General features: G+C 38.2%; 1 pseudogene; it reads left to right on the top strand.

Annotated features, from left to right (window-relative positions):
- The first annotated feature begins 3,665 nt into the window (after window positions 1–3,665).
- On the top strand, window positions 3,666–9,804 carry LOC122145182 (annotated as a pseudogene).
- Window positions 9,805–10,693: the final 889 nt, after the last annotated feature.

Here is a 10,693-nt window from a genome sequence, read left to right as displayed (position 1 = left end):
AGATGAGAAGAGGCAAAGTTTGGTAGCAAACAGGGTTGGGACTTACCATCTCATTGTAAACCCATCAGGCCGCAGGGATGAAAACCTCCAAGTTTACTTCTATCCTCCCTCTGTCACTAAGCAACTGTCAGTATCACACACAGGCCTCTGCTATAAGGTGCCAGAGGGATGGGGCAGCCAGTGGTGGGCGCCAGAAAATCAAAGGACATCGATGAAAGAGCCAAATCCTACAAAAGGTACTGTTGTCTTTTGAAATACTCAGGTGAAAAGTTAAAATATAGCATTCTGCTGCGTAATAGTAAATAGTAAAGCGATGGCAGCCATCAATGATTCCTTTTTTAGGGTATGAATGAAGTAAATGGTTGTTAAAACTTCTTCTTAAAACTACCTCAAAATCCCATCTTACAAAAGCCATAGAAAGTCCAATGCTGGCATGACCTTGAGACATATCAACTCATAACGCCAAGAGAACTTGGTCCAACACTGAGCCAGTGTGTTTGAATAAAGAGTACAATAACAGATACATAACTCAAATAGTGTATTTATTTTATTTGTTGTGCAAAATTTCATGTCTTGCATGTGGAATGAAAGGCACAGCATGACCGATTGAAAGGGCATGAATGATTGAAATAAGATGGCGATTGTCAGAAATTCAACACAGTGGGTTTAATATTAGGAAGGGAAAATTCAGAACATGCAGATTTCCTGTTTGATCACTTTGAACTTTGCAGCATATACAGCAATGAATAGATCAGCAATGCTGATCATCAGTTGTGTTTTGGATGGGATGCTAGTGTGTTGGCAGCAAGACACAGGCTTTAGAACTGGAAGACTTCATCATCCAGCATGGCATTTTGGTAGAACTATCTTTTGTGACAAAATAATTCTGTTGTTAACGTTCTGGGCTGGTGTACGATGGGGGCTTCAGTTGTAAAGACAACTGTAGGATGAGAATGGGAGTGCCCGGTATGCTGTCGGATAGATTAGAATCTTTGAGAAAATACATGCATGGCTCCACTGGTGGAGAGGAAATAATATTTGCTGTTACATAGTATTTATGATGTTATGTTGTATTTGTGCACTGTGAAGTACTGGCTAGAATTCCTATGTTATTTATGTTCCTGATAACTGTCCAACCCATTTCAATCACTCCCATTGCCCTTCCAGAAGGGGGGAGTAATCCAATAAAGAGGGAGCACAGCGGAGTTGTTCCTCCATCTCTCTTTCAAGAACCAAACACACAGCACATCCAAATAGCAAGACAAGCAAGTCATCCCTCCCTTCTCTTCTCTTCTCTTTCTCTCTCTTTCTTCTTCTTCTTCTCTTCTCTTCTCTTCTCTTCTTTCTCTCTTCTTTCTCTTCTCTTCTCTCTTCTCTTCTCTCTTCTCTTCTCTTCTCTTCAGATTTGATCTATCATCTTTTTTTTCTTTTTCCCCACTAATTCCACCCGCTTTAGTCCTGTTTGCTTTATATTAGCATCTAGAATGCTGCACTGAAGCTCAAATCTACAACTTATCTTTCTGCACTACTACAATTTCAGATTCTTATATTTCAAATAATTTTTTCAAAGAAGCATCTGCCCATAATATCATTTTCAATATATTGTATATATTCATGAATTTGACATCTTTATTGTCTTTATTGTTTTATTCTTTCAATAATCATATTCTATTCTATTTCTGTAGAATACTATTCTGAATTTCGATTCTATTGTTGTCTATTCAGAAGAATTTGAAATTAATGTTCTTACTAGCCATTCACAAGATTGTTTACTTCAGGCATTGGTTATTCCAATGCTTGACGAGTCAAATAGTTTTCTCTGCCCATATTTTAAAAGCTGTAGTGGTAAATTTATTACTTACACAACATTAGACATCGAATAATTCCATCATAACTAACGAATTTGTTGTTGAAAGTGTTTTAAAATGCATGATTACAAAACGTTACTTGAGGCAACATATGAGCAATTTGTTTGGTATTTTAAAATACATTTTGTCCTCCCGCCTCTAGTTTCGAGATTTTTACTACAAGGCAGTGCTTTAGTACTGTAATGAACAGTTTTGTTTGGCTTGTTTTTTTCGGTTACACCTAGTTTGGTATGGGGAATAAATAAATGTGTCAGGCATCTCCACCAGCTCACCTGTCATTCCATTATCCAGTTATGCTGAAACGTATCCACACACAGAGGCCCACTTGTGCGTGTAGTCTTTATTAGCTTGCAAAAAACATGTTCACTTTAGCACTCTATGTTAATTGGAAGGAACGGGTTGGTTTGGGACTTCTTTAAGGTTCAAAAGTAATTCACTTGACTTACACGATTCTCGCCGGCTAAGCCCCATGGCTTGGTTCCGGCTTATTTAACACCCTTTATGTGTAGTCAGTCTGTTTGAGACTAGAATGTGAATGAGGGAGATTATGGCTCTTTTAGCTGATAGTCGGCGGACACATTCTAGGGACATCTGGTAACCACTGGGGAGGGACACTTGTGATTGATCTGGTGCCTATTTGGTGAAAGCCAGCCAGGCAGCTACACATCAAATGAATACATTCAGCATAGCAACAGTGTGATCATGACAAATGTTCCACAGTTGCAGATTTAAGAGCTGGACACACAATTACTTTTCTGTGGGAGACATGGCAGTACATAAAGAGTCCTATTAAGTTAGTATGAAGGTCACAATGACTCAAAACACAGTTTTACCAAAGTGTACATGATTTTGTAAATAAGCTGTAATCAGGTTGATAGATACATCACATACCTAGCTTTATGGCTTCATACCTTTCGCGCCCTGTACATGGGGTGTAAACCATTTGCTCTGTAGCTTACCTGGTAGGCCTACTATTGTTTGCACTTTGCGATGTGAAACACAAATCATAGACATCTTGATGACAGAGCTCAAAGACTTGTAGAAGCAAGCTAAAATGGAATGGTGTTTTTTAGAATTGTTAGATTTTAGTTATTAAACATCATTGGTTAGGTTAGGAGGGTAGACTTTGGTAATAGGTTGGTATGTGAGTCCACTCCATACTGGAGCATTAACATGTTCCAAACCAACTGGCCGCGATTTGTAACCCATAAAACACATAATAAAACGCTTTATACCAATCATCTTACTTGGGAAACTAAGGATTTTTTAAAACTTTTGATAAACAATGTAATCTTAAAGTAAAGGGTCTAAGCGGTTGAAGACACTGACTATATAAGAAACTTGTCATTCCACTTTAACAAGTTTACTGAAGTGAAAGATGATATTTATAAGAGACTTATTAATGTGTTTTGACTGAGACTCAATGAGAAAATAAGAGAGCTCAGAGTGGGGGCGTTCAAGAGTGGGTAAGCAATAGTGTGTCACAAAAGCCAGTCCTGGCGACCAACAGTTTCTGAGGGAATAATGCAGGAATATTACTAGCAGGGCATTTACTGAGGGAGACACAACAGCTGTGACTAAATACATTGGCACAGCCTTCCGCTCTTTCTTTAGAAAGTTTGCGTCCATGTAGTTAGCCTTTATCTAGGCAGATGTGTACCTGCACTGGTATATTATAGTGCCTACAAGTTTAAGTTTCATGTCTTAACCAATCATACATTTTTCAATGCCCTCCTCAAACCTGTCCACACAATTAAACACACGTTTATCTTTTATTGGAATTGTTTTTGAATCAAGATGGCAGAACGCTATGACTGCCACTTACTTGCATAGAGAGTCTTTGTATGGGAAGAAGTATGTTCTGCGTGATGAAAATCCATACTGTGTGCTAGTTGCTATGAGGAGCCTTCGTACTCAACCAACTGTGAGGAGGTGCAAAGCCAACCCATTGGCTGTCAACTAGCAGAGTATGTATAATCTTCACATTTTCTATGTTCACAAACTGTTACAAAACGTTTCAAATACTAGACAGCTGGGAGTCACATTGCCCCTCCCGAAGTAACATTTTTTATAATACTTTTTAGAATTTAAAGATGATAAGTTATTATTAAAAAACTGATTTAAAATGTGACTTTAAAATAAATACTTTTGAAAGTGCACTTGTTTTTAAAGTATACTTCAGTGTGTCAACAGACAGTGACGAAAGTCTAACTCTCTTTAAATCAGTAGCATTTATAGCGTCCATTATTATATGTTGTGATAGCTCTGAATACAGTTTTTCTTAAATATACTTTTTAAGATTTCAATTACACCAACTCAATGCGACAGTTCATTATAATTAAATACCTTCTTGCTTTTTCAAAGATGCTCCAACTTAAATAGCAGAAATTTATTCAGAATGTCCACTATTTTTCCATTACATCCATTAGAATGATATTTCTAGCAGACTGCGGTGCGCTCATAAATTGCTCTCAGGACTCCGTACCTAGAGCGAGAGGTCTGAGTGCAGAATATTTGACCACTGCTTATTTTAGTAACAACAGTGATTTGGAGCTTTGTGTGTGACTTGAGCTCTGTAAAGCTGAGAGATCACCCCACTTCGAAGAGAGCGGTGGGGAGCGGGTCGTGGAGAATGAATGCGCCAGCTCATGCACTCTGGACTGAATGAGCAGCAGGAAGTCATGTTGGAGAGTGAGTCCAGAACCAAAAAAAGAACCAGATTCACCTTGGTGATGGAAACCAGAGACATCCATTGTCATTTCAAAGACTAATTTTAAAAACTTTAATTAATCAGCTTTAGTTTTATTATTATCATTTTCAGATCAATCACTATATCAATAATATTTTTCAATAGATTTAGCTGTTATGAGCTGTTCTGTTTTAAAGTGGCAGGGTATATTTAAAGGCAAGCATCACTATTACTATTGAACTGTGTTGTTAGAGGATAGAACAAACGTGAAACTAATACCTTAACGTTAAGAGAAATAGATTAATCTCCCCAAAATGAAAATGCTGGCATCATTTACTCATCCTTCTCCATTCCAAACCATTCAATTAAGACTTACTCCCTTGGTCTTTGTCTCTTGTCACAATTAAGATAGTTTTTAAATGTAATTTTGAAATCACACTGAAAGTCCATGCCAACCAAAACTTGTCCCACCTGTAAATGTACAAAAATCTGTGTACTTTTAATATTTATAAAAGCCTGAATTCAAGTTAATAACCATGATTCATGCACAATCAGTGTGGTGTACCATTATGTACATTTAGGTACAAATGTGCACCTTAAGGTAAATAAGATGGGTGTACTTTTAAAAGGGAACCACCCCAGTGACAGCTTTTGTACCTTTTTGTCTTTTGTTTTTTTTACATTTTTTTCTGAAGGGTGTTACAATGTCTTTTTGTACTTTTTGAAGCGTTAACATTTTGGTTGCGTAGACTTTCAGTGGATGAACACAAATGAAAAAGTGTGTGTGGAAGTCTATGGGTGTGGAGCAATTGGAAACTCATGAGGAAATCATGGCAAAATTTTCATTTTGGGCAAAAACTATCATTTAAACACTATGCTATGGACCTGTGCTATAGAGATGAATCATCATTTACGCACAAGTTGTGCGCAGGCTGGCTGAAAAACGAATTTTCTGATTTTTTTTTTATTCATTGCAGATGGTGAAAATCCCACCCACCCACATTGCATTAGTGAGGGACCAAAATAAGAACCATGCTAGCAACATCATAGCACAACGTGAGTTGCTAAAAGCCACTCATAACAAAACAACTGTTAAGGGCCGTTAGCCACAGCATAGCATATGCCCTAAAAGAAAAAAAAAAAAATGACATATATTAATTACAGTGTATTATGAGTAAATGTTGCGAAGATGATACATAAGGACCATAATGGTAAATACTTTAGGAAGTACATTCCCATCCGATCCCTTATATTGCTATAGGATGTGTGGTGCTCTTCTCTCTCAAGGCTTCTGTGACTTTCTTCCTGTCATTAGTGTCACATTACAGTGGTCCTTAGTCGCTGATGAGGAGGCTGTTCAACCTGTCTGGGGAACAGGCCTGGGGTGAAGCCAGACATCTGTGGTGGCCCTCCTTGGCCCAGTGAGGCCACTTGGCTGCTTTTTATGCTGCTGCTCCCGCTGCTTGCTGCTCCGCTTTGCTGTCCTCAGCTTGCTGCTGCTCCACTCTGCTTCCCTAATGCTGGCTTATGCTTTTTGCTCATCTGCGGCCCCTTCCCTCTAGGTCCGCAGGCAAACCCAGAAGTGGACCCTCAACAGCCCCTTGGTCCAGCAAGTTAACGATCACAAGCAACACCTCTCTCTCTACACGTCCAAATTGACGTCACTCACGCTCCAATTGGTGATAATTTAAAGCAACTCGTGGTGTTATACACTTCCCTAAAACTACTCACAAAATCCTGAGGCGTGTGTGTGTTCACAGCCCGGGCAGACTCTCACTAACAATACCTGACCTACTCGCCTATTGGCAGATCCAAAACACCCTGGCGATTGGTCGGCAGACCACCGAAGCACACCTCCAGCAACAGCACCTGCGGGCGGCTCTCATTGGCGGAGTGACCTGCTTGTGAAGCTGACATTGAGAGGACACTTTACCCTCCCACTCTCCCTAATTAGCTGTCAAAGCTTGCAAAAAGAGCACTGAGGCCAAGCACAGAGCCTCCCTTAAACCCAAGTTTACTGCTGGTGAGCAGGCCATGGTCCAATTTGGTGTCCTTACACTGTATGCTTTTGTCCTCAGGATCTGTCCCTTATAAGGACCGTCACTGTCCTGATGATGCTTCCCCTGCTTCAAATGTCACCGTTCTTTGGTGACAAAAGACCGTGTCTCCACCAAGGACACGCAGCTACTTTGTCCTGAGTGTTACTCCAATGAGTATTCCTCTAAATGTTTTGAGGTGCAAGAAGACAATCATGCCAGGTAAGTGAAACATTTTGCTTGAACCTGTTTCCTTACACATAATGATACAATTCGTCACAGTGAGACATTATATTGCATTGGACAGCAAGCTAATGACATAAATAGCAATAATTAACTTTACTATGTGGAGTGCTGAGAAATATTAAATGGATCCAATTTCAAGGGAGAGTACGACAAAAACGGAAGACACTTTAATATTCACATTAATGTCATCAGTGTTTTTTCCCTCCCTTTATGTCATTATCGCCAAACCCATAAGACGGTTTTATTCACTTCACCAAAGTTTCAACGCAAAACTCTGACACTTCAAAATTTTCATTAGACATGGTAACAAGTAATCCATATTCAACTGAATGGTTAACTCCAAATCTTCTGAGTAGAATTTGCCACTTTGTATGATGAACGATCTCTTAATATTGGTTTAATAGTATGTTAACCATTAATCAACATACATACCATCGTGCACATCAAATTTGTCCCTCTGGACCACAAAACCATGCCATAAGTGTCAACACCGGTATTTTGTAGCAATAATACAACAATACATTGGTATGGGTCAAAATTAGAGATGTACTGATCAACCAGCCAGGGACTGGAATAGCCATTTTTTCCGCATTATCCAGTGTTGACGTCACAATTATCGGCGATTGGATAATGTTTTTTGTGTTAGTACCAGATGAGGCTTGCAACATGCCTTGCTTGAGTGAAGAGTAGCAAGACTCCCCTGCAGAAAACAAAACACAGTGAGCGCAAAACGCAATTTTCTAGAAACGTATATTTCATACATACTGCGGTAGTAAAAAATAAATACATTCTAATATACGATAATTAGAAACAATCAGTGGTTCCAATCAAAGTCCACAGCAGAACCTGTCTTTGTAATCTGCCGAGCAAGCAAGCGGTGGTTTCGTCACTGAATAATCCACCTATTTTTGAACGAATCAAGTAAGTCAATGATTCAGTAACCCATTCATAAAGACAGTATTCACCTGCCTCATTTCTGAATGAATCATCGTTTAGAAACTAATTGTCTGCATGATAAGGACCTAAATGACTCACTCATTCAAGTCGGATCATTTGACGCCACCCTACTGGTTTGGTTTTTCATATGTAAAACCTATCATTGTATTTGTCGCCCCAGAAAATTTTCACTTAGTTGTATGTTTAAAAATATTTAAAATAATTGAATCTTATAAAACTCTTTATGCATTCGAATAGTTTGCAGTATAACAATGCATTTTTATGTCACCGATCAGCTTCATACTCAGACCATCTCTATACATCAAACATCTAATGCCACTTCAGATGCAGCTTCTGCTGTTTCCCTGCAGTTGAAAGATGGCGTTTGTTGATACTGCTTTCATTCGAACGGTAACAGCTCTACAGTTTCTAATTATTCTAACTGAATTAATTAAAAACAATGTAATAATCTGATGTGAAAGATGACATTTAATAAGGTTAGTGAAAAATTACAATTTAAGAAACAGTGAGAATAAATGACATCTGTTTTGTTAAATAGTCCAGCAACTCCTTTTCAGTTATTTCTGCCTTTTTTCTAGTCACAGAGTACTTTATTTTGAGAGTTGTTTAAGTGAGGGAACATCTGTAAATTGTCCAGATTGGGGGAATTGTAATGTTTAATAATTTTTCATTATGTAAATTTATTTATTTACTTATTTATTTTACATTAAAAAAGTATAGATTTTTGTTTGTATAGCCTATGTTGTCAGTTATAGTTTTTAGAAAGAAAATTGGAAATCTGCAAAAAATCGGTATCACATCAGCGTCACGCGGTCCGCACTTACAAAAAAATCAGAATTGGGCCAAGAAAATATAGCAATCTGGTGCATCTCTAGTCAAAATTTTAGATTTTTCCTTTTAATGCCAAAAATCCATTTGGATATTAAGTAAAGATCATGTTCCATTAAGATATTTTTCAAACTTTCCTAAGGCTAAATATATCAAAACTTAATTTTTGATTAGTAATATGCATTGCTAAGAACTTTCATTTGGACAACTTCTACAGGGCGATTTTTCCTTCTAATATTTCCAGATTCCAGATTTTTTAAATAGCTGTAACTCAGCTAAATATTGCCCTGTCCTAACAAACCTTAGATCAATGGGAAAGTTATTTATTCAGCTTTCAGGTGATGTATAAATCTCAATTTTGAAAAATTGCGACCTATATGACTGCGGGTTTGTGGTCCAGTGCTCGCTTATGACCAATGCAGGTTCAACTGTTGCAATTAACACACAAGAACAAACCTTATTGGCCTCCCTTGGATGAGCGCTCAAACATGCTTGCATGACATGTGAAAACTCAGAAATTCATTGGATTTCTTTCAACAGTGTCTTTAATCAACTTTTTTTATGTTTTAAATTTTTGGGTGGAATGGACTTCTCAATGGAGGCACACTTTGGGGTGTATAGTAAGAAACCATGTCAGATACATATAGATGCCGGTGTTCTAATTTTGTTATTTTTTTTTATTTGATCTTTTTACAGGTTGATTGTTACAAACATAGCGATAGTTATTGTACAATTAAGATAAAATACCATAATGACCTGAATTTACAGCACATTCATAAATCGCAAACCCAGAACAACAACAGCAAAAACTCCACCGGACGCACATTCGTCTCTTTCATCATTTTGTACATGTAGAGTTTAAAAAACCGCGTTGAAATTGTATGCCTAAATGGTAAATACGAACTTCCCCAGTACGTGAATGCACCCTATCAAAACTAAATGAGGACATATTTTTCTTTTTGGGTAAGCCTAACCCTTTAAGTAGACATTTGTTATAATCCATCCTTCCGCTCTGTATCCTAGCGCAAGTTTATGGTAATACTTGCGTGTTTGTCCTGCATTTGTCTCTATTATTCCAGGCTCCAGGAAGATGGAGCATAAGGGGAACAGCTGGCATGAGACCTGCTTCTAAACCTGCCAGCGCTGTCAGCAGCCTATTGAACCAAAGCTTCCTTCCTAAGGACAAACGCTGTCCAGCAGCCTAGTGGAACCAGACTTCAATTCCTAAGGACACAATACTACGGTGTGCCCTGCTACGAGAACACTTTGTCATTTGCACTCAGGTGTGCAACTGCAAGAAGGTAAGAACCAGAATGCAAAATTTTACATTAAATAAAAGTATTTATTTGACATGAACACCTTTATCACTTCCTCTCAGCCAATCACCACTGGGGGGCGTGACCTACCATGACCAGCCATGGCATAAGGACTGCTTCTTGTGTTAGCTGGCTGTAAGCAGCAGCGTCTCTGGCTCAGCGCTTCACCTCTCGTTGATGACTTTCCCCGATTGCCTCACTTGATTCTGCAATCTGTAACTGCCAAGAAGTGCACTGCCTGCACCACCCCTATTAGTGGTATGAGCAACCCAACACTTTTACATCTCCTTATCTTTTGGAAGGTGCTTATCCAGGACCAAGATGGAACCTAAACACAATATAACATCTTGTGTATTAAGTTGTGATGAAACAGAATAGTGACAGATCTTTTCCCTTCTACATAGTGACATATATCGGATTGAGAAAGTGTTCTTTTACAGATTTTAAAATAATTTTAAATTCGCCTCGCTCAGTTTTTTTCAGTAAAAGTGAATCAGGTTGTGGGCTTGTAAACACTGAAAAATGGACAGAACAACACCCATGACTTTTATTATAAAGGAAGTCCATATGAAAATGTGTGTCTATATTTCCTGGTGTTCTGAAGCCCCCAAATTCAATTGTGATTATGTAGGAAACAGACCAAAACTGGTCTATTACTTCTATCACTCTTTTATGATATTTCTATTGTGCTTTTTCTCGAACATATTTGGAGCTTTTTTGCATGGACTAATTGAATTCTAAATGTTTAAATTA

This window comes from Cyprinus carpio, chromosome A5 (genome assembly GCF_018340385.1).
Source record: "Cyprinus carpio isolate SPL01 chromosome A5, ASM1834038v1, whole genome shotgun sequence".
Lineage (NCBI taxonomy): Eukaryota > Metazoa > Chordata > Actinopteri > Cypriniformes > Cyprinidae > Cyprinus > Cyprinus carpio.
Note: the sequence above shows the minus strand (reverse complement) of the source record. Positions and strands in the feature narration are given on the sequence as shown.